This window comes from Manacus candei, unplaced genomic scaffold (assembly GCF_025592945.1).
Source record: "Manacus candei isolate 608988 ecotype Guabito, Panama unplaced genomic scaffold, ASM2559294v1 h1tg000005l, whole genome shotgun sequence".
Taxonomy (NCBI): domain Eukaryota; kingdom Metazoa; phylum Chordata; class Aves; order Passeriformes; family Pipridae; genus Manacus; species Manacus candei.
Window position 1 is genome coordinate 17,330,413 of NW_026138053.1, and position 22,883 is coordinate 17,353,295.

Sequence of the window (22,883 nt, forward strand, 5' to 3'; positions counted from 1 at the left end):
ATAAACAGCACCTTTGGGTGCTGCCAATTCATTCAGTTCCTGTCACAGTTGATTAGAATATCCGACTGAGCTGTAATAAAATGGAAAGTGCATTAAAATATGATAGTTTCCTTTGTTTACTTAACGCAGAACAATTACCGCTTATTCATTTCCCCAATCACAATTTTCTCATAAGCAGTGAGCATTTCTACCTCTTGCTTACAGAGCTGAAATGGAAAGGGTCATTACTCACGTTTTATTGTTGCCCAGAGCTCTTAGTTACTGTGAAATAGAGGAGTAGTGGTGATTTAAATACGTAACATGTAGTCTAACTAATCACATTTGTTCGAAAGATCTATGTTTAGCAATATTAAAACAAAATCACAATGTCTGAACATTCTATAAATTTAATCTTAGACTGTTGTACACTCTAACATTAATGCTATTCCAATAGTATGTGTACTATAAACAACTTCTCATGATCTTGAATATTATGGATATGAGTAGCATTCTTGAATCATTGGTATTCTGCTCCAACAGCACTCCCTTTGCAAAATATGTTCAGGTCATCCTAAATGGATTTCTCACTTTTTACATACTGTAAAAATAAAAATATTTAATTTTTTTAACCTACTTTGATTACCATCCTCCCATGGGATGTCACAACTTTCTTTTCCAGTTACTACTGTACATTATTACTCCATATCCCTCCTTTAATTTTACTGTGACTATGTCTTTGCTTCTAGTGTAGGAATACTCTCCTGTAGTAGACACATAAATATTTTAATCAGTAACTTTCCACAGAGAACAACACTATCTGTGCATTATAGATACATTATAGGGGTCTGATTCCATTCTAAGTGTATTTCATGCCATTCTAGAAGCCTGAAGAGTATTTCCATACTCTGTAAAGATTATTTACTATTAATGGCAAGTAAATGCTTACTGCACATGGGAACCAATCCCAAAGGGTTAAATGAAGGCCTAGCAGAATTGTGATCAATATAGCCACTGACTTCAATCAACCCAAATCTCATTTTCTCTCTATTATTTATGCTTAAGATCTTCAGTGTATGCTGAACTCTTCCTGCTAACAGGCTTCACTGTAATAAGAAATCAGTAGCATGAATGTTGTATTGGCTGGCAGGAATCCTTTAGTTCCATTATTGGTGCTGATGTTCCCACTGTGTCTTTTGATAAGTTAATGAAGTTTATTTAGTAGGAGCTGTGGGTGCTAAACATACTGAAAATCCAACCATTTTTTTGGATCACCCAATTTCAGGGAGCTAGGCCCCCTGTACCACTTAAAAATTTCAGGCAATAGGCTTGCAATTGCATTATCAGGATTAAGATGCTAATACAAAAAAATTTGTTAAGCATTACTATCCTACAGAATGCCTTCCAGCTCAGCATGTTCTGTGATTCTATGAACCACTTACATGTAAACTTTAACTCAGAACTTCTGTGGGATATTTGAAACCACAAGAACAAAACAATTTGTGAACAGGTAGACATCTGCCTTCTCTACACTTTGGAGTCTGATTTTGAGTAAATAGTACTTGAAACCTAAAGAAACCTTTACCATTAATATTTATTAGAAGCATACTGTGTACCTAAACACTCTTAGGGCTTTTACTTGCATAAGAATATCTCATAGTCACTAATAGATTTCATCTGCAGATTACCTTTGGGATTTTTTATTCTTCCCTGAAGCCAAAAAGCAAAGGAACCAGGTTTGTCCAAGGTCAGACAGAAATTCAGGCTGAACCACAAACTGAAATCCTGAAACAACATGTCTATTGCCTTCCAACAGTTTTTCTTTCACCGTTCTGTGCTATAAGACAGATTTTTTTACTAAAGGTATTATTACCTTGCTGTCTTGTGTCCCAGAAATACACAGGGCATGAGACTACTCAACAAAACATGCAGTGCACGTGGTGGAGCAGCACTTTTCCGAAGCCACAATTCAGTGACTCCTAAAGAGAGCCTGCTGCAGCTCCTCCCGGCACAGCTCTGTGCCAACTGCAGCCATGGAGGGCTGCAGCATTCATTGCCCAAGCTGTTGTAGCCTGGAGGCAAAATCAAGGGAATTAAGCTTTTTAAGCTCCTCTTCTTTCTTGTAGCTGTTGCCCAGGCAATTTTCTGCATATTTTGAAGAGGAAGCCAGTGGCTCCTTTGGGAGAAGCTGTCCTGTGCATCACACACCTAGGCCAGCTCTAAAGCCTCATGGTCACCCCCTTTGAAAAAGGCAGCATATTTTTTCATGTGCTACAAATACCGCTGTTGGGAGCCTTGGACATGATGAAGGATTGAACAGATGTTCTTTTTATGTATCTTCAGTAGAAATTCAGTATCTCACGGAACTCGTGCTTGGACCACTTCTATTTAATTAAGAAATGAAATATGGGGAGCAATAAATGGAAAGGGTCTGGTCCCAACCTCAACAAACTCAAGGGAATGACTCCTTCAGATAAATGGACAATGCATTAGGAGTTAAATGCCACGTGGTTGTACAGACTGCTGACACAAGTACTGTAATTTCAGAAAATAGCTTGTTCTTAAAAGACACCCTGAAGTCTTCATGTGTTTAAAAAAAGAGAAAGAAAGAAAGAAAGAAATTTTGCTCCTAAGCCTGTCTAATCTTCTTACCTGTATCAAAAGGCATGAAAAGATTTAGGAAAATGAAGCTCAGAGGAGAAGAAAGAACCAGTCAAAAGATTTTTGAAAGGATTAAATATTAGTAGGGGATGATATGAGGGAGTAAAATAGAGCCACAAGGTTTGAAGATTTACCTGTTCTCTGCCATTGGGCGCAATGATTATTTCCTCCTATCTGCCATTGGGAAGAGATGCTTTGAGGGTAGAAAAGACATTTTTGTAATCCTAACCATCACTCTTATTATTAAACCCTTACACTGGGGAAATCCAATAGGTTCTTTGATAAGCAAAGACTATATTAAAGAGGGATTTCACTTGCAAATATACAGCCTGTAAACATGAGAGACAAAAGGTAATACAAAACAATACAAATGAACACTGGAAAACCCTCATGCAGTTATTTTAATTATTATTATCCTGGATTTAAATTGCAAGTAACTTCTAGAGGTTTTGTACAAATGAGATGAACTCAGGGCTCTTCTGTTTCAGGGATACGTGCTTAAAAACATCCATGCAGTGATTATGCAAAGCATAGCAGAGGCTACTCTGATAAAACTTGTTGTTGTCTAATATGAGCAACAAATAATGGCAAAAGACCAGCCAAGCACCTAGACGAAAACCAGAAAGTCTAATTCTGCCATTTTGAGTATGTTTGAACATTTCCATTAAAGTTTATGACATAAATATTGCATTTTCTTTTAAAGAATGCTTTATGAACAATAATGTAAAAGATAACTGTAGTTACATGAAGTTTGAAGAGAAATAACCTGGGTTTAGGCAGGTATCCATTATTCTAAAATAAATTTTAACTTCGTTTGTTGTTATGCATTATACTGTCTTCATACACAACTCTGAATTTCATGAATCCTTGTTCCTCTCTAACCTTAGCTAGAGAGGAAAAAATGCTTTTACAGTTCAAATAAGAAATCTGAATAAATTGGTACAGTGAGTGTAAAGTCCACAGGGTGATCTATAAATGTAGATTATGCTTTCCATTATAAAATACAGCTGTGAAGCACTTATACGTAAAAGCTGTACTAAATTTTAACAATACACCACAGTTGCAAATCTCTATTTTGAAAGTTCTGGGACGTTTTCTGCTACCAAATAAATTTTTATCTGTGAAAGGGAAATACGGCCTCAGAAGCTTATAAATATGGGCTTTCCTTTTCCTGGAAGATTATGAGATTTATCTTAATATGAATTGTAGGTAACAGTAATGACATACTGTAACTTACCATGAATAGGTGAAGATAGTAATATGCTAGAGAACCATTTCCTTGTATTACTGAAGTCATCTTTGTGGGAAGATAAAAAGTACAATATAATGTATAATACACCAGGAAAATAAAACAACACTCTACTCTATGTTTTTTCATCCCTTCAAAGTAAATGTACTCCCATATTATATTTCAGCATGATATATGCTAACGATTTGTGGGAAGGGGTATATGTAGCAAATGTTATTTATACTAAAAATTAATTCACATAAAATTCCCAAGAACTTGATTTTTTAACTTATTTTACTATTCTATCACTGTTAAAAATGGTCTGTACCCTCAGGAACATTTCTCATCCAGCAACCTCAATATGTATGTTGTAAAGATGAATGGATGAGGTGTTTAGAGTTAATGATCTGTATCATATTGCATCCATTTAGCTAAAGATATATAATCCCACACAGTTTGGTTTATATTGACTCTTATTCAAGAGCTACATCTTCAAAAGGCCATCATGCTATCCTGACAGGTTAGAAGATGAAAATAAATAAGACAATATACTCAACTTTCTGTTTCATAGATAAAGTCTACAAGCTACTTGATAGTTTTACTTCTTATATTTTACAGTGATGTTAGAGTTATTTATTACCAAATTAGTCACATCACGTTTTATCACTTTAAATTTATTTTTGCTTCGGAACCATTTGTACTTAATTTTATTTTTGCTAGCATAAACATGTTCTATATCTGAGTATATATTCAGAATAAACACATCTTATTTCAATAATTTTTGTGCATTCTAATAAACTGCATCCTTTTATGTCCATAGAATGAGATTCATCTCAAAATAACAGTTACCACAAAGAGATAAAGGAATTTTAAATAAAATAATTATAAAAGGTCTTAGACAGTATTAGATGTAGCCTGTGGAACAAGAATGATTTAGTATGTTTCCTGAGTTCAGTGATGTCCTCTATTTCTTGGTTAATGCTGCCTTTTAGGGTTACACTGTTGTGTCTCAAGAAAACTGAGGAAAAGTCACGGGTAATTCGAGTTTGTTATCTTTTCAGCTAAGTTGGGTCAACAGGGCCAGACTGGATATGCTACATTTAGAGAGTACATTTACATCAAATATCAAAAAAAAGGCTGCAAAACGAAGAGTGATTTTTATTTTCTGACCTTTGTAATTTTTGGTTTGTCATCTGTGAAATAATCTGTAATATTCAGTTTACTAATCTCAATTAGATATTATAAGGGAAGATAGACTTTCCCAAAGTAGTCATTGTCAGGTTTCATCTTAAATGTGTGATATCTTTTATAACTAATGAATGGTATTCCACAGTCAATGGTCAAATATTTACATTTATCACATAGTAAGTTCCAGGTGCTGAATACAAGAACACCAACATACATCTAAAGAGTGTAGAACAAACTGACAGCAGGGTCCTAAATATGCATTTATGGCTCATCTGTGCTCTCAGCAGAATCAATGCCAGCACCCTTATTGTAACACCAGGCAGAAATTCCTGTAATATGTTGAGTTAGAAAATGCCTTGATAAATATGATACAGTGCAGAAAACATAGTGTATTTTTTATACAGAAAAATTGTATCACAGAAACCAATTCAAATTTCTTTAGGGAAGCCACAAACACATGAAGGACAAACTTGTGAATTTAGTTTACAGGAATTTTGGAAATAAAGTTTACAATTTTGACCAGAAAATACTTAAGACAAAGTGAGTTCTTCTATGGTAAAAGGAAAAATCCCCAAATTAATATCTAACTGATAAGAAAAGATCACTTCTTATAATGGGTGGGAAGGACTTAGCTGTGGAGACCTACAAGTATCTGGAGAACTGGTGTCCCTTAACGTATTTATTAATGATCCAGAAAAGGCCTATGTAATGACAGGATGAAGGCTGATGATGGAATAAAATTATTCAAGGTACTAGAGTCAACACCTGCAAAGAGGTCAAAATGATCTTATGATACAGAGTGACTGAAAGATAAGAATGGCAGATAAAATTCAGCATCAAAAAATTCAAAGTAACATACCTAGAAGAAAAACAATTATAACCACAGGCATACACTAATGGTACCTAAATTAGGCAACACTCAGAAAAGAAATCGAAGTTATTGTGAGCAGTCAATGAAAAGGTTATCTTAAAAAAGGAAGATGATGATTATGAGTTGTTAAAACAGAACCAAAGAGCTAGCCAGAAATTGCCACTGAGATCACTGCATCACCCCTTGGTTTACCTGTATCCTTGAATATTGCATGAATGGTTCTCTCCACCTTAAAAAAGATACAGCAGAATTAAGAAAAATAATATGGAGCATAAAATTATATAATTAAACAACAAATCCAAAACTATTCAAAGTACTTATCACACAGAATGCTTAAGTAAAAGTTCCGTACTGCACAATATTCTTGAATCACAAAGCATGTCTTTGTTGATTTTTGGGGGGGGGGGTTAATAGCAGTATTTATGGAAAACCCACAATATTCTAATAAACATCAGACTCTAGTCTAGCAACTCCATTAGCCAGAAATTGCTAGAAAAATAGAAAGTCTATCAGAGACAGCCTGACTGAATGATCTGTTTTTACAGCCTTTCCTGTAGCTTGTCTAATGAACAAGGTTGCATTTCTGCTCTTTCCATATGTTGGCTTATTGACATGTTCTCAGTAAGAGAAGTATGAGCATAAATTCCAATGCATTAAGAGAAACTATTGTTTAATACTAGAGATTCTATCAGATTTTTAAAAGTATTTCAGCTAAAGAAGCCTAAGTCTGAAAAGGCAATTGCTAGGTAGCTATTGTAGGTATCACTATAAACAGTCAGTGCCTGAGGCCAGCCCTAAATAAATCACCTAAATTACTTCCATTCATGTTCTCCAGTAGGCTTATATATTAACATGCTAGAACTAGCCAATCAGACCTTGATTCAGAAACCAAAGAGTACCACATTTAAAGGTGCATTTCCCTATCATAAGGTGTTGAGTGACAGGTGCACAGAGTCATGTTTTCAGGCCACTTTTTGGAACACCGATTTTGTAGAAGGACCTATGTGAGCACTGGTCTCTGATTTTTCTGGATTTTGAAGCACAGACCATGTCAGGCCCCAGTCTCTGACACACAGAATCAAAACGCAAGCAAGCAAGATGCTGTAGCTTTTCAAGCTTTGATGAACCACAGTCCCTGCTGCTGGAAGGTCCTGGCTCTGAGCTTTCGTGCTGCTGTTAGAGAAATTACATATGTGAGAGACTGTGACAGAAGACTTGAGTGTTTGGAAGGTGTACAGGGTTTCTATACAGATAGTTGCAGTTTGCACATGAGAGGCAGGTTACACCCGAGAAGTTAGAGGACAGTGGAAATTACATAGTCCTCATTTGCAAAGGTATAGACAGGAAGGTGGAAAGTCAGAGGACAGTGGGACTCCTGGTCAGGTGACATTTTGGAACACTGCTTCAGGTACAGAGTTCAGCCATCCCAGTTTTCTGTAATTCTGAGAACACACAAATGCCTACAACAGAAGAAAGAAGCAGAGATTTCATATCAAGCAGTAAACGTCAGCATAAACTTTCTTAACAATTGTCCATAACTGCTTACTCACACTAGAGAGAAAATCTCTTCAGAAAGTAATCATTCACTTCGTGTCCTTCCTGCTCAGCAAAATCAAAACTCACTCAAATAACCCTAACAACACTGGAGGTAATGTGAGCTTTGGGCTTTTATTTACTCATTTACATGAACTGCTCCGGGCAGATGGAGCTCGTCGGCCCTGTAAGGCCATCCATCTAAGAGAAGGTCACTCTAAACAAACCTACATCCTGAGGACCTCGCTGCCACTGTCCAAGCTTCGCTCGGCCCCGGCAGATGAACCTCAGGATTAAAGGGTGGGCTCAGTTCAGCACACACTGTGTCTCACCTAAAAAACCCACTGCGCAGGCTCGAAGGGTAATGACCTTTCCCAAATCTTCGTTCGTGAAGACTGGCCATACTACTATACTACATGAACTGCTGAGAACTCTGAACAGTTTAGAAATGGTGATAAAGGAGGTCACAGAACATTTCCAAAATATATTTTGGCAGAAGACAACCTGAGCAGGATATATCAATTCACAAAAACAATGAAAGCTTTTGGACTGAAAGAAATTTGCTCTACAAATAACTGGGTCCACTCTGCTGGCAATATGCATCTAGGAAACTATATGATTCTATGCAACTATATGAACTGTTGACTGTAAAGAGTCTCATTATGAGGCCTTGCTTCCAGGTTGGTAATTAAAAGAATAGATCCTGCTTTCTTTAACCCCATATATAAATGATGGGATGGAATCATGCCTGGGGGCTGTGAGTCATGTTTGCCTTTATTTTCTTCTTCTACTCAAGAAACAAAAGGAAGTTCTCACTAAATTAAGAAATGAGCCTTGATGAGGTAAAATATGCTTTCTGCAAGTAACATCCCCATGGAAGGCTCCTTCTGTGTCATTCTTACTGCTTGGCAATATTTCTTTTTTCTCTTCTACAACTGAAAAAATGTGTAAAACTTCTGTTACTGCTCTCCACTGATTTTCCCTTTCTGTCTATTTTCTCATCTCCCACTTCCTTCTTGACGGATTGTTTCCCTTTCATCATATTGGGAACAGAAAATTGAAGCAAAATTGGTGAAAAACTCATCTTCTCAGAAATGTCATAGGCTACAGATGTTAGGTACAAAACAGCATTATTTACTTTTCTGAGTATCATGAGACTCACACACAGTGGAGTTGAGCTATGTCAAAGAAGAAAACACCTGGGCCCATAAAAGTGATGGAAGGAGAAAGAGGAGTGAAAGGAACATAAAGCGACAGTGAAAGAGTAAATTACCAACAAAACTAATGTTTTCCCTGCTAAGAGGCTCTTTACCACAAAACACCAGGGGGTTTTATAATAAAAGTGGAAATTTTGTGGAATTTTAACTGAAAAACAATACCAAATTTGATTGTGCACAGATTCCTCCTTATTCCTCCTGTAATGGGGCACTGCAATGCTTCTGTTAAGGCAGAATAAATGTTGTTTGGTTTTATTATAAAAAATAATGTGTAGCATATTCAACTGTGTTCATGCTATTTTTAAATGTATTTAATAAAATTTTATGATTCGATACTTTCATGGTTAGACCAGAGGGTTTGATTAAAGGCCCCTGAGCAACTGTAGGCCAGTGAGTGAATGTGAACAAAGGGGGAAGCTTACACTGCCAGGAGCTGGGAGTGTGACTCTGTTATGTAGTAATTAGCCCTGAAGCAGTGGTTTAATATTAGTTTAGAACTTCCATCTGTTCATATTTAAATTAATCTAGAAAAAAACCTGACAAGCAACAAAGAGGAAAAAAAAAGGTAAAATGAGGAAAATATATAAACCAATTTTTGAGCTTATGCACAGACAGCTATTAGCATTCCATACAGAAAATTTTATCATACACAGACATCCTTAATATTACTTACATATGTTATAGAAAACAGAGAAAAAAAAGAAATTAAATTTGACTACAGCAGAAAGAGATTTTTAGAAGCATAAATATATATTTTTATCTAAAATTTTGGTATAAATGAAATACTTTTATCAGTATATCCATATTACCTCTATGTGTTCTGAATAAATATTATGCCAAGGAACATATCAACATTGCAAGTTCTAGCCTAAACTGGTCTATCGCTACAACTGCTGGCTAATTTTATTTGAATGCTACTCTGTCATCAGAGTATGGTTCAATTACAGTTACATACATAAACATAGCTGTTGCTTGGCATTTAGAATACTCCTGCCTTATGTTCACCAATTTTTTTTCCTATCAAATCCTTCTCTATGTCCTTTCAGCTTCCCCTCATGAATTATTATAGTCAACATCACCATCAGCTCTTTCTCTGCTTTTACTTCTAATTTTATCTTCAACTTTAACCTTGTGTTGTGTTATGCTCATCTGCATAGACCAAATAGAAATCATGAGGCTTCTTCCTGTAAAGCCCTCTGGAATTAACCTTTCTGCCCCTCCAGACTATTAACTAATATATCCACCTCTTCTCCTCACACTGGAATGAATCATTGTTGTCTTCTTGTCTGTGGTCACATCTGAAACCTCATCCATTAAAATCTACTCTAGATGCTAAAGATCACTATCTTGCTTGCTTATTGGACTAGATAACACAGTTTACATCCCCCTTAATCTTTGCTTGCCACTACATGAAAAAGGTGCTCCTGGCCGCTTTTACAAGGCTTTTCAAAGCTGATCTTGTGGTATTTCTAGATAAATTCTCAATGCAGTGATAATACAGACGCACCATCTGTGATTTTCTATTTCTCTGAGAAGTGTCTTCAAAACTTTCTCATACGTAACAGTTTGTAGCTTTACCAAAGTGAAGCCTTTCTCCCTTTCTCCTCTTTTGTGTCGTTCTCATCTCTTCCATGTTGCAAACAGGAATCTGATTCACCAGGGAGGGCAGTATGACTGCTGCTCCTGGGAGGCCTGGAACTGAACACTTTCAGTTTCCATTACTAAGCTGAGTTTCTAGCCCAAGCACCTTCTTCTCTGTCTCACCACCTTTTAGCTGGCAAATCCCTGCAGGACCTGAGATTTATAATATATTTATACTTCTCATACAGTTGCCTAGTAAGTGCTCTGGTTGGCCTCCAGTCGCAATATAATTATCTGTATATTTTTGCAGAGTTTTGGTTTATTTTTCCATAGACTAAATAGATGAGAGCTTTGAATATGAACAAGATTTTTTTACATTTCCCCTATTATTTAGTTAGCAATGATTATCAATATAAACAATTGGAGAAAACTTTATTTTTTACCATTTACTACAGCTTCCTAGATTTTTTTCCACCTAGAAAGACACAGATGACCAAGCCCACTTTTAGGTCCAATGATATAAATCTAGAATTGTTTTTTATTTTCAGTTTCTTAACCAGTGATGTATTAGCACTGTGAGGAGTGAAGTTCCAGAGTCAACCACCATAAAATGCAAAGAGGACAGGTAAAATAAAAGCAAGTAGAAGAGAATGAACAAATACATACTGAAGATGGAATTAGAGAACAGAATTACCTTTTGATCTGCCATTCTGAGAAGTCCTTGATGTAGAGAGAAGGATTTTCTTTCCATGGAATCCTACAGAAACACTGAAGTTTGCCTACACATTAAATAGAAAAGGTTAAGTAAAGGGTTAGGAAGCTAATTCAAAATTCAAGACTAATTTAGATTTCCTGAAATAATCATTATGACCACAGCAGTACCCTCTTTTTATATATTTGCCTAAATAATAGTTATAATAAAGTTAGAAATAACTTACAAACTTTTCTTGTCAGGAGAAGATTTTATGCTCAATCCTGAAGAATGGCACTTAAATGCCAGAGTAAAGGGCATCCCTACAAAATATTAAATAGATGAATTGATAAAGAAAAACTGAATTAGGAATTTGAAAATGTCTTAAAGATTGAAAGAGTGTTTTAGAGGGAAAAACTGGAAACAAATAAAGAAGACTGAAAATTACAGAAAGAACAGCCTGGAGGAAAACACGGTTAGTATAAAAGATTGACTAAAAGACATAAAAAAGGAAGAGAAAGGAAACCAGAGGAAAAGAAAAAAAAAATTATAGACACAGTAAGCTATTATAGGTCTCTTGTTTTATGGAGGGTTAGGTTCATTCCAAATTTTGTCATCTCTCATTTTTATGTTGGATTTAGCCACTTTCAATAAAACATGAGACTGTTTTGCTGGCCCTTGAGCAGATGCAGTCGTGGCAGAGAAACTGCTGATGCTGAGCTTTGTGAGCAGAGCTCCTGAGTAGGTACCAGCATCTCCCTGTTGGCAGAGGGGACAACTGGGAGGCTTCACTGTGTTTACCATCAGCTCCTGGGCAGGAAGCTGTCACTGTGGAAATTGCTGTGCTGCCTTTTATTTCAGCAATTTTCTTATTTGTTTCTTCTTTCTCTTCCACATAACAGTGAGAGTGAACAGGTGCTTCTGGTGTTACCTCAGCAAAGCAGGAAGGTGCAAAGATACTAATTCTTATTAATTCTAAAGTTTTGTATACCCTCCTAGGATACATGCCAGCTCCTGCCAGTAGTGTGTCAACATTTTCCAAGATCTTCTGTCAGTCATCAGGAAGCAAATGGATATACTCAGGCTTCTTTTCTCCACTTTAGAAGTAGACAGTAATTTCAGAAATCTCTAAAACATATCCTAAATTTTTAAATTGCCAGCTACATTGCTTTGGAGAAGATAACTTCTGTCAGAACCAAGAAGGTTTAAACTTCTACTTACGAATGACTTTATACCTGACTTCACTATTTTTAAATGTATATGCCTCTAAGGTAGAAGATGTAAAAATCTCACAATAATTACTAAGCCTTGTAGCCAAAAGGGGAAAAAAAGGTAGAATCAGACTTCTGTCCTGGAACTTCAACCTATCAGAATTCCATCAGGCTCAGGTTTTCACACTGGCCAGGGACATGCTATAGCATGCTGAATAGGATTCTTTATCTAACAGTGACACCTGAGAGTGTTAAATTACAAAATAATTTTCAAGTCCAACTACTGGAAATACTGCTTCCACTTGGGTTAGTCACAGTTCACAAGCAGGAGCAATTTTACAATTTTTTACTTCCAGTGACATCTTCTTTTAATATTTAAAAAAAACCCCTGTCTCCTAGAGTTTTTGTCCTATGCTGTTGCTAGAAGACTTACACTTTAAACGTCAATCAGAAATGAAAATGTTCCTGTGGAAAGGTGAATCAAATCATGCATTAATCACTAAAGGAAAGCATGACATGAAGAAAACCTTCATATTTAGAAAAAACTAAACCTGGATCTATTGATAAAATAAATGCTCAGTTCCAATGTTTGATTTCCAGCCACAATGAATATAGTGGAACTGACCATACAGGCAAAGATAAGAGCATGAACAAATGTTTTTGAGAGGCCATTAGAAGCAAGCAACAATATTTACAAAGCAGATGATAATTAACAAATATATGTACTGGATGCAAGAGGGTAAAAAAAAATCTGGTAATGCTGTAACTTCTTTATCTGCCCCGACCGGATCTACCAGATCTTGCTTGCTTAGAGCTTTTGGGTGCTTGAGTGACCTCTGCATTCTAAAAGTCATTGTATTCCAGAAATCTGGCTGGCCCTTCTGCCATATTCTTTCCATCTTGCATCTTTTGTCTGCACTTTGGATACTTTATAATACATGAGTGGACCAGTTGCATGATGCCTCCTAGCACAGAATAAAGTGTGGCCACCTCTCTGCCTATTATTTCAGTTGGTCCTTGGTGTTTTCTTCTAAAATCACTCTCTGTAAAAAGGGAAGAAAAAGGCTATTTGGGGAGCTGGAATATCCTATATGTCAAGATGCTCAAGCACAGCACTGCAACTTTTTGCAGTCAATCACAATCACAGGTTGTAACAGAGAAAATGAAGGCAGAAATCTTACTGCATCCTCCAATGCCTAGGTAGTCCCTTTATGGAAAACTAGCCATGATACACTCTGACACACACTAGCTTGGATAAATACTGTGTTTCGCAATCACAGGGACAACAACCACAAGGATTTGTAGCCTCCAGATGTGGAATGTCATATCAACAGAGAAGTCATTCATATAATTTACAAGCATATTGTAGGTTATTCATCCCCCTGCTTCCCTCTCTAACCCTACAGAGGTTTAAAAGGCTGATAGACACTTTCATCATTCATGAGGTAGCAGCATAGAAAACATTCCCAGGTCTAGGATTTGTATGACATTTCAGACTCCAGAACCATTCACTGGATTCACAAGTTCAGGCTTTCAACCTTTAAACAGATTAAGCCCATCATATTGTAGGAGGCCAGTTATTTGACACATATGCTTAATAACAGAAACACATATTGAAGTGTTTGCATTAAAACAAAGAGACAAAAAGGAACTTTCTGACTGAATACAAAGTGTGACCTTGACCTCAAAAACCCCTCCCAAGCTGATTAAACATCCATTAACTCAGTGTTTGAAAAAATATTTTACTTATGGTAGGTATGGAAATATGTACCTAGATTAATCCCAACATTTATACATTATACACCCAGCACACATCAATGATTATAAATCTCTAGATGCAACAGCCAAAGATCCTACTAGCCCTCTGTTATTTTGAGAAAAGAGGAGGAAGAAAGGAAATTTTAGTCAGCAAATTCAGCTGTGGTCTGACAAATTACCTCATCCACTGCCACTAATATGGGTTTACCGAGCTGAATTAATTTCTTTGCCACCATGATCTTTTTTCTAGTCCAGAGATCAAGGTCATGTTACACCCACAGAAAATCAACCAGATGTGTATTACTCTTCAGGAGACGTCCTAATTTTTATTCTTAAAGCAGTAGCCACTAGTGGCCTATTAACTATTATATACTATAAGATCTTTCATACATTTCTGTCCTTTACAGCTCATACAACTGCCTTTGCACAATGTAGTAATACATATAGCTTAGGAAACCAACCTCTAAAGAATATGAAAGAGCTGTATGGCAGCTAAAAAGCAATTATCTCTGTGACTATTTAGATATACCTAAGTAATTTTTAGCCTTTATGGTGTTGGTAATGATCCCTCTTGGTGCTTTGATATATCAAATCACAGCTAATCTATGCCCACTGCTTTGTGTTACAGATGCAAATATATTTGCATTGATATAAATAGTATACAAAATTAAATTAATGCCTGATTATTTTCAAGCTTACACACGCAAAGCTACTTGGAGCTGTCATTTTCTTTTCTATGATCTAATTACAAAGTCTTGAGGGACACAGAGAGGAAATCAAGTATTTGAGAAAATGGGATATACATGTTCCAAGGGTGGTCAAGAGCTCAGTGGGCTGCAGGAGCAAAGCCCACCAAGTTTCAAACACTCAGGTTAAGAGTCAGAATGTGTAGAAACGATAATAAATATCTAAGTATGAACAAAAAAAAGCATCCCAGGAGAGCAGTGTAACTGTCATGTAAATGAACCTGTGTAGGAAACAGCTATTTTATCAATTGTTAACAGAATAAGTAAGAAAGTGAAGTTTGTGTGCCAAAACTGTGCTCCTCTTATTGTTGCCATGCCCAGCAGGACCTAACTTTGCTGCCACCCTGACAGAAGTGAGAAAATGAGTCCTATTTCTTATGAAAGCACCTGTCCTTAAAGGCAACATGCAATTTCTGAGATATTTTACACCAAAGTTAGTGATTCACCTGTTCTATCCAGATTTTTAAGCATGCCTGGAAACAAATTCCAGCAGAGTAATAAAGATAATCTCAGGTGGTTCAAAGGGGAGCAGGGGGAAAAGGAATAATGACATTTTATAGGATCAGCTAGAGTAGTGTTTAAAAGAAGTAGAATCACGGAAAAGGAAGTAGTTAGCTTATAAAATTTTACCCAGGATAAAAATGGTTCATTATGCAGTAAGCATGTAGTCTGATTCCTCACAGTACATTGATCAAGGTGTAAAACTTCCCTAAATTTAGATAAACAGGGGATAAAATTGTTCAGTGTTCTGCATTTCAGTACACAACAGAATCATTTTCACCAAAGTTGCCACACAAATATTTAAACTACCTGTAGAGTATGTAGAGCTATGCTTGATTTTAATGTCTTCCAAACTTCAGAAATTAACACTGTAATTTTGCAGCTCCTAAGCACATTGTTTCTACAATAACAGAACTTTAAAACTCTGTGGAAGGGTATGTTCGAAATTGCCTGTTCAAAAAAATTTATGATTTTATTATAGCTGCATATTGACTATTCCTACAATAACCTGAAGGCAGAACCAAACAGTTTATTTATTCAAACTGCAAATGAAATCGGGCAAGAAAAGTAATTAGCAAGCAACAAAAAATAATGGAAAAGCACCATAAAAACGGTGGTGAATTTATGTGGGTTGTCAGATAGTTAGAAAAATAACAGCTTAAATTTAAAAAGATCAACTTCTTTTACACACAGCACAAAGTACATACGGATTAACCATGAAGTTGGTTTTGAAAAAGCCCAGAAGCCACAGGGCACACTCTGCACGTTTCCCAGCCACTGCTGCTTGTGAATGAAAATGTTAACTCCACAATCAGAGGTGCTCCTACAGGCATCCGTGGGGTATGGACTCAAACAATACAAATAATTCTGCCTAAAAGAAACCAGTTTTCCAAAATACAGATTCTGTGGAGGGTTCTTCCCCATATTCAATTTTTATATTAATGGGCTACATTTCTTGCCTATGAAAATGAAAGCTACTTCGAACTATGAAGCTTTCCATGGGCTAAGAGTCTGCTCCATTTTCCTCTCCTCTTTACTGTACTCCTATGTAACTAAGCCTTAGCTACAGCACTGCACCAGCTTGGGCATGGTTATGTTCCATAACCAGTTCAGTTTATTCCCTTTGACTTCCTTAAACTTCATGTTCCACATTCTTACCTAACCTCCCCACTATCCCAGGAAAGACTTTAATTTTCTGAATAGATAATAGTTCCTCAAATTTCTAAATCAACTTTAAGTCAAAAGTTAGATTTTTCAGGGGAAAATCTGTCATTTCATGTAGTAATGTTCTTTCTCCCCCATTTAATCCTTTATCCTTTCTACTACCAATCCTCTGCTTTAACTGTTCAATTCCCTTCTTTCTAGTTTTAAATCTAACTGTTGCAGTCTTGGTTTTAATTCTCTCACAGCTGTTTAGAAAGTCACATGCAGGTCATGGGTTGTGATACACTGCCCCCCGGCTGCTGCCAGTCCTTTCCCAGCTCTGGCTCTTGCTACAGCTGGGGAGGCCACAGACATGAGACTGCTGGACATGGGAAAACAAGCCTTACAAACTCAGGCCAATGCAAGTCCAAACAGCTAAAGGGGTCCTGCTCTGTCAGGACAGAGAAAAAGCACCAGCAATGGCAAAAAAATCATGGGTTTTTTAACTGTGCTAAAACCTTTTCAAAAGACGTTCTGCTTTACTCCCCCTGGCCTTAAAAGTTATTCATAAATGGTTTTACCTATCCTTCCTTCTATCACCAAAATGCAATCCCATCTTTATAAATATTTTCCTACTGCTATGAATTTTGTAATGCTCAAGGTAAAAGCAGCAAGAAACAGCTGGATTATCACTTTGCCTGTTACTTTATTCCATGGTCACTTTGCTCTCACTGTGGAAAGAGAGTAAATCATGGCTATTACCATTTTAATGAATAAGCCCCTAGTGAGCATATAATCACAATTCCAAAGATAAAAGGGTGAATTCTTATGCTTCTTTTGGATATTTATATTGCTTTTAACTGAATGGTCTCTTATATTCTACCATATTTTACTAGCAAGGCATATAATTTGTTTCATTTTTAAATCTGAAGCAGAATATTCCCAAATAACATAAAATACAAATTACAACCCCCACCATGCAGCTATGGATCATGAAGTTAGGCTTTTCAATAAGTGTTAGATTTCACTGAAAACTGTTGTAGGTATTTGTCTTTGATTAGTATAAAATATACTCTAGCAATGAATGTTCAAAATCTTGAAAATCTTTAATCATGAGAATTTGAAACAAGAGAACTGAAAGAAAGGATGAAAAAATATTGCTTCTGATTTTCTGTATTATATCACTAGTTGCAGTTCAGTGACCAGTCATTTGTCTGAGACAAATGTCTAAGACCCTCCTATAAATAAAAGACTTGAACTAAATATTTTACATCTCAAAATGCTTCTAAAACAATTAGAGGAATTCAAAAACCCCAAACAACATGTGAAAAAAAAAAAAAAGGACACCAAACCCCAGAAGAAACACATAATGTACAGAAAATAGCAACATTCTTCCTAAACAGAAAACCATCAGTGTCTCTTTTAATATTTTATAGTCTCGCATTTCCTTCGAAAAACACAGAGAGAAAAAAGCACTAGCTGGCAACAAAAATAAGGTGCATAATCCTTACACAGATGGACTCCGCTTAAAAGCAGGAAAGCTTATATACATAAGCATTTTAGTCCAGAGCAAGACTGCACTTTTGAAAAGAATTGCTCAGTTATCCTCACATCATACACTTGCTTTTGCATCATAGAGTGATCTTAGACAAACAGAAATTACATATATTCTCCTTTCACTTGAAGCTTAACCAGATGTGGTTCAGGGAATAATTAGTTCTCTCCAAACACTAATTGGCATTCAAGTTACAGGACAACACTAGGTGGAGTCTGAAGTAATTGCTCATGAAACTGCTACAGTATGGCCACTGGCTTCACCAGAGTAGTACTGGTCTAAAGCACTTGCAGAAGTGGTGAAATCAGTAATATTTTTGCTTTCAATCTGTGCCAATTGGGAATTTTCTTCCTATGCTTTATGAGATGCTAGCATGTATTCTGGTAAGAATTGTAGAAAGTTTTTATCTGATATATATAATTTCTTTTCAAATACTTTCCTGAAAACTTTCTCAGTCTGTGACACTAGCAGAATAATAACAGCATACATTGGGCACCCATGTCTACTGAATTTGTTTATTTGGGCATTTAATCTAAAATAATCTTACTTTGATCTGCCAACGTATACATTCTAAGGCAAAAGAAGCAACGAAGGAATTTAAAAACTCCCTAACTTTTTGGATGCACTGAATTTACATTAAGTTCACAAACAGATGCAAGTTAGTTGCATTTAAGGACACAATTAAGTTCTTTACTTGAGCGGAGACTGAAAAGATCACTTGTGAGTTATCTCCCAGTTTCTTCCATGCACTGCACTTTTTCTCAACTAGCTCAAGGCTATAACACCTCTGACAGATTACCATTATTTTACATCTCTTTTACAGATATGACTATGAAGCACAGGCACCAATAAAATCAAGTTACATATGGGAAGCTCTAGCAAAGAATCCAGCTCCAAAATCTCTATATTCAAGGTATTTCATAGGATATTGAACCCATGGATTCAAAATGTACTTCAAAACAAAACAGTGTGCAGGCTCATGATGGCAACAGATGAGAGGGCAGAGGTTCTGTATGTTTGTCTTTTTCCCAGCTCCTCCCAACTTGCTTATTTTTGTGCCCTGCAAAAAACCTCACAGGTTCTGGCCCAGACAGTATACCTGCCAAGGGAAATCTGATTCCTGATAAAATTCTCATTGACCTCTATACAGCCATGATTTCACCCAATGATTTCACCACAATACCTCCACAAGCAAGCTTGGAAAATGACCTTATGCTGGTACTGCAGCTCCTCAGATGACAGCAGTCAAAACTATGCTGTTTTTCTCAGAAACACTCCTGAAAAGTAAGGGAAATGAGATAATGCATGTTGAGACATATCTGATCTGGACACATCAAGTCTCAAGATACCTGCAGTCCTGACACAGCAACTTTACACACAGAAACTTTCATCAAGAACACCTAAGCTTTGGTGTGAATAGGAGACAGGTACCAGGTTACCTTCTAATTAAACAGATGGAGTCAAATACTTTATTAATAGCTTAAACCCCTGGGTTTTATCTCCAGACAGGGATTCTGTAAGAGAATCACTAGATACATAAATTATCTTTCAAGAGAACAACATTAGTGTTTACCAGTTAATTTGTTTTGTGATATTACTTCTAGAAATAGCATTCATATATGTGCTGGCCCACATTACACTGATTTGTAATTAAAAGATGATTATTAAGGTTAGAATGTTAAACCATCAGAAACTAGGCACATTAAGACTGGGAAGGAAACCTTGATCAGCTTCCTTGAATAGACACATTATTAATCAGAAACAAGAGCAGAGTAAACCCATCTGTTTTAATACCTAGTCCCGGTTTCCCTTAAGTGATGACTCCCAGTCTTCCTTTCTCCTTCCCTTTACCTCCCCATTCCCGGACCTGTTCTGTGTCTCTGCCATTGTAGTGCACTCAGCACTCTGGGCAAATGTAATCCCACTCCCTCCCACAGTTCTCCTTCTCCCAGACATCTTGCCATGACTCCTCAGGACTGCATCATTACAAGTTCCTCCTCTGCTATCTGGATGCTGGCATCAGCATCATGTGATACTGAGGAAAATAAATCCCTGTGTTCACAGATTTGGAGTTCAGACTTTAGACAGTTGTCAAAAAATAAGAGGTCTAATGTTAAGGAAAGTCCTGCTCAGTGTTGGAACATGCCCAATTCAATGAATATTCACAAGACACAATTTTTAAATCTGATTATTATTCCTAGTCTTGGGAGTACTCAGACATTTTTAAACATTCAAAACCTGGTTAAGTTCAGATGCTCTTTACAGAAATGGTGAAAGGCACATATCCACATACCACTGGCACATGGAATGAATTTTAAGACTCCGAACATAAGGAATCCAGGACTACTCAATGAATATATTGTCAAAATACTTTTATATAGTTAACACAACTGAGTTACCTAAGCAATTTCCCTAGAAAAATGTGCTCCTGTCTCACTAACAATGTCAACAAAGATAACAATATTTTGGGATACTGAACTGTGTAAAATAACAACTCCAGTTCTGACACCTTAAGAAGACACAGAACGGCCACCCTACATGTAGTACACTTAGGGAGAGTTCCTTTTGAATTATATGATTTGTGATCCCTGTTTTACATTTCTATAGAACCTCAGTGGGTTGAAATATTACCAGCATACTGAACACAGTAACAGAAAGTAACTAACAGAAGTTAATAACAGAAAGAGTAATCTCTGTCAAAGAGAAACTCCTTCAAACATATAACAGGATGCAGCAAAAGCACCCTCTTCAAAATGAACACAGGCAAATTAACCACCTTTCCTATGTAATTCTAATAAAGTTCAATTGGGGACAAATAAACTCATCAGAATAAATTAAATGAAGCTGCCACCACGGAAATTTCACTTCTAGATTTTTCTTTTATAAGCAGGGAAGAAGAATGAGGTCAATAATGCTGGGGATATCTTCTGCTCAAGCACTGAACCTTAAAGGTACCCTGTAGGTATTTTGTTTAGCAGTACTAGTAACTCGTATTCACAGAAAAAAGTTATTTATTGTCTAAGGTACAGTAATTTGTGTACTTCACACTTGAAAATAAACAATACTGGCATGCATTTCCACAGCTATTATATGATGATATAATTTTTTATGGTTTTGCCCAAGGACTAACCCAGAATGTGGATGTGTTATGACAAGCATTGAACAGACCCAGGAAAAACAGACAGCCTTTGTCTCAAATAACATAGGTAAGTGTAAAACGTGCACACTAGCTAAGGATAATTGATCCCAGGGAGGGCTTGCCTTGCATTTGTTTCCTCTCTACCCTAGTGCACTCATCCCAGGTTTTGCTGCTTTTGCATAGCCCTTCTTCACTAGCTGCAATGACCAGATGAGTGTGGCTTTCTCCTCACACCTCCTAATACATAAAATGCAGTCTGAGTCTAAACAAGGCAAAACTGAAGAAGTCCCCTGCTCCAGAGAGGGCAGAAGTTTTACCTCTGGGCTATTACCCAGAGGTAACAGCAGGAGGCCCAGTGTGGGCCAGGCTGACATACTTTCAGGTTTGTGTATATCTGGGTTATCAACTCTTTCACCTTCCTCTACTGACATCAATACTGGGAATATACCAGTAATCAATAAAGGATTCCCATGACTTTCTGCTGATAGGATTAACATTGGGTTCACCAAGATCAACTCATGGTTTATCTAAAGTCACTCAGTAGGGGTTTTATGAGTGTATTATTGCTTTTGTCCAAAATAATTCCAGAATGTTTCAAAAGCTTACCACCACCAGAAAGGAACTACACCATTGCTTTCCTTTTTCAGTCAAAAGAAGCACAGTTAATCATCTCTAACTGCTCAATAAATGTCATTCTGCAGTGCTATAAAGTAGCTGGTGTTTGTCAAGGATTTCTCAAAGGGTAAACGATTATTTACTTCAAAGTTCAAAGAGTAAATGGAAATTTAGCTAGTTAAATACATATATATATATATATATATATATATATATACACACACATATCTATACTAATATATATAGTATAGAAATGTTCTGACTGGAAGAACTAACAGCAAGTGTATCAGGCACTTCTTCCTACTCCATAGGATAGGGTTAATTTTCCTTGTCCTTTGCATGGCCACTGGCAGGCATTTACTGCTATTTTTCTGTTACCTACTAACATTTAATTTACAATTATGCCAGAGAGGTTTTTTTCAAAGGCCTGAGAAGTCATTAGCCAGTTCCTGAAGTGGTAAATCAGTAGACAGGCACTCTTCCAGGGTATGCATGGCAGTAAAGCAATTAATTCTTAGTCAAACTAACATGAAGTGATTTGAGAATGTCAGTACTTTAAATAGACTAGCTTCAGATTAGTTTATTTTAATTCTATAAATATAAAATTCTATAAATAAGCTTGTCTGGTTTTGCTGACACAGGTTTTCAAAACAAGATTCAAGACAGGATTAAGTTCAGAAATGTTTAAAATACAAAAACAAAAAAACCAAACCTCCAAACAAAAAAAATTAAACTGCAGTCTGATTTAGGAGCAAATTCTAACATCTGTACTCCAATTTAGCATTTTGAATTAGGCTGATAAAAACATTAAGAAGTCTCTAAGTGGTGATAATGAATGCAATCAAGCCATCTCAAGAGAATTATGTTTCTGAATAAATGCCAATTATATGATTAGAACCTCACGGTGAACTTACTTATTTAACACCACTGTCATCACTTTATTATGAACAAAATGAAGTTTTCTTTTCTTTTTTTTTTAAATGTAACTGCTAGATATACTGTATATACACTATGCCATTATGAAATTAAAAATCACGTAATTGCCTCAGCATAAGATGCTTAAATTATGACACCTCATTTTGCTTCAAAAATCTCTAACTATTTGAGGAGTATTTGAAACATATTTTAATGTACAATCTCAGTAGAACCTGATTTGCAAATCTAGCACCGTATGTTTTGTTAGAAAATTAGAAATGATTTATAAAATGCTCCAGTTCCTTCTTACTGAGTTGTGTAGAATTCAAACTTGTGGTGTTGTCTCCAGTCACT